The sequence below is a fragment of the Mus caroli genome, chromosome 8 (genome assembly GCF_900094665.2).
Source record: "Mus caroli chromosome 8, CAROLI_EIJ_v1.1, whole genome shotgun sequence".
Classification (NCBI taxonomy): domain Eukaryota; kingdom Metazoa; phylum Chordata; class Mammalia; order Rodentia; family Muridae; genus Mus; species Mus caroli.
This window is the reverse complement of record NC_034577.1, coordinates 119,674,197-119,677,444: the sequence shown is the minus strand read 5'-3', so window position 1 is coordinate 119,677,444 and position 3,248 is coordinate 119,674,197.

The window sequence follows — 3,248 nt, the reverse complement described above, 5'->3', positions numbered from 1 at the left end:
TTTCCTCATTTGAACCTTATTAACACCTATGTCGTTAATATTTTTGGTTTGGTTTTATTATAATTTAATATTTACCAGTGTGCCATCCTGATCTATTTAGTATAAATAGTTTTATGTTGGCCAGGGGATATGTCTCCACTGGTGGAGAGCACTTGCCTTCTATGCAAAACCCTGGATTCAGTCCCCCAGCACTACATAAATTAGACATCATGGTGTTCACTTTTAATTCCAGTACTGAGGAGTTGGAGAGAGAAGTATCAGAAGCCCAAGATCATCTTGGGCTATACAGGAAGTTTGAGGTCATTTTGAACTCCTCTTCCTCCCACCCCCCCAAAGAAAGGGATTAAAGAAAGAAAATTGAGTCAATTGATGACATGTTTCAGAAGAGCAGTGATGTATGTGAGCTTCATGACAGGAGGAGGTGCTGGGTTGGTGAGGTTGGAGTAGATACAGTGATGTGTTGAGATGGGGAGCCTCCAGTCTAGGATGGTTCTAGGGCTGATGACTGAGTCCATACATTTTCCCGTGACTTCAGGCCTCTCTCTTCTCTGCTTAGAATATAAATGAATGTCTTTTTGTGATTTCCATCTTTCAGCACTCTTATTTTTCATCAGAACTTATTAAAGGGAAACTGTTTCTCATAGCTGATGTATATACTAGCCTGTCGATTACCTCATGCCAGGCTGTCAGATTCTTAGTCAATGAGATCTCAGAAAGGAGGATATATCTCAGGTCCAGGCAAGTGGTTGCTCTGAGCACTCATTTCCCATGTGCAGGAGTTTCTTAGAATTGATAGACAGGCTCAGTCTCTTGCCCTGCCTGTGTGTGTTTACCCCTGAATACTAGAGCTGCTTCCTGGAGATGAATTCCCTGTCCCCTCTTTTGGGGTCAGGATAGTGTGATTATTTAAATAAGGATGCTGCCCATAGGCCCCATGTTTGAATGCCTAATCCCCAGTTAGTGGAACTGTTTGGGAAGGATTGGGAGGTGTGGACTTGTTGGAGGAAGTATATAACTGGGGGTGGGCCTTGAGGTTTCAAAAGCCCGTGCAAGGCCCAGTGCTCTCTCTAGGCCTGCAACTTTTGGGTCAGATATGAGTTCTCAGCTACTTCTCCAGAATCATGTATACCTGCCTGCCACCATACTTCCTGCCCTCATGATAACAGATGCCCTCTGAAACTATAAGCAAGCCCCCAATTAAATACTTTATTTTAGAAGTTGCCTTGGTGACTTCTCACAGCAGTAGAACAGTGACTAAGACAGGGGGCAGCTAGGAAGTCCAGGAGAATAAATGGACAACCAAGTCCATCCATGTCATTGATGCTCTAGCAAGGCACTGCCTAGGGTCTGGCAGAGACAGTTCCTGGTGGTCTCTGAGGTGACCTCTCTGGTATAACCATGTGTACCTTCTGGTCATAGAGTGCTCTGCTCATGGTTATCTTTCTTTTGTAGGGAGCTCAATAGTCAATCATTGCTTTATGTCTGGGCATTGTTCCTTTAAGAGTTGTGCAACCACCAACATTTCTACTTTCAGTTTTTAATACAGAAAAAGCATAAGGTACCATGGAAATCAAACATGAGGTTATTTGTTAAAGCAGAGACTCAGTTCATATGACTTTGGTTTCCTTCCATGGGGAATCTACTCTGTGGTTAAATGAAGGTTAACTCTGTCTTTGTGAATGAGAATTCCTGGAAAGAAGTGATGTTTGCAAAGACTAGTTAAAACTGCAGCCACACCATGTGGACCAGAGGCTAATTACATTATTGGACTAGTTTTAGTGCCTCACCCATAGCCTATTCCTTGTCCATCTTTGTGTCAGAACCAATGCCCTGTGACTAGCAGATGAAAACCTTTCAAAAATCTATCAACTTAGTGGAACACTGGCATTCTAACCCAAAAGCTAAGAATGATACCAGGTAGGGTGTTAGGCCTATAGAGAGAGAAGCTCCCCTGCTTTCCTGAAGCAGTCTCTCTGATGTACCCACCAATGCATTTTAAACTTGCCTTGATTTTATGGCTTTCTTTGTTCTATAAAACCATAAAACCTCATGAAAGTGCTTCCAAGTTGGAAAATGGAATCTAGGGTAACCTAAACCTATGCTCCTAGGCTATGGCCACTCCAAATGGCTCCAGAATAAATTATCTCTTACTCACTTGAGAGTTGTAGTTGTTTTTGTGTCATTAACTTCATCCTATACAAATTAGCTGGGTTTTTTTTTGTTGTTGTTGCTTTGTTTTGTTTTTTTTTGGTCACAAAATAGGCTGTGTGTTTGGGGTGAATGTTAGTTTCTAAAACAGATCTTTCTAATAAACTGAGTAGAGAGAGAGCCTCATTAACAGGTCTTCGATTGGCTTCCTGAAGAGAGAAAGATTTAGTGTGAGAAGGACTGAATTATGGCAAAGGCTGGTGATAAAACTTGAAGACTTCGGGGAAGGTATTTAGAGGGTTTTGAAGGTAAATTCTAATTAAAGGATAAAAGGGAAGCCCGGTGCTGGAGCAAGGTGTGTGATGTTCACAGCTGGGGACTTGTAGACAGTGAGGTGGCAATAAGACACAGGTGGGGAGGAGCTTTAAAGACCTAAATGAATAAGGATGTAAGGTAAAATAATTTAAATCTTGTTTAATGAGCTAGAGATGCACAAGCCAAGCTGAACTGGAACACATCTCTTCCCTATCATGAGGTGGAGGGAGGAAAGTGACCAGAGGATTTGTCTTAGTAAACAGCTGCAGTGTGGGGAAACTGAGGCACAAGTACCCTGGAGGTGGGAAGTGAAAAGGGATGTCTCAGCATGATCTCATTAGAGCTACCTATGCACATTACAAGGCCCGAAGTCTGTCTGTCTGTCTGTCTTTCTTTCTTTCTTTCTTTCTTTCTTTCTTTCTTTCTTTCTTTCTCTTTTTTCTTTTTTAACCTATCTTCTTGCATCTGAATGCAGGTCACTGTGGTAGTCACCTGGATGCAGGTCAACATAGCACCACACTTTTGTGGTGACACCCACAGACATGGTACTTAATCATACACAGCAGCATGGGTCCTTTGCTTATGAGTGAATGTGCTATTTTACCAGCATGGTTGAGAAGCATTGGGAAGACCACAGCTAAAGACAGTACCCTGGCTTTTCCTACTGCTCAACAGTAGTGTTATCAAAATGGAAAGTAACTAAGAAATGTGGTGCAGAGACATCCGACACCCTCCCAGCCGGAGGACAGGGACCTGCCCTGCAGGGAGCGCCATCTTGGCTCCGG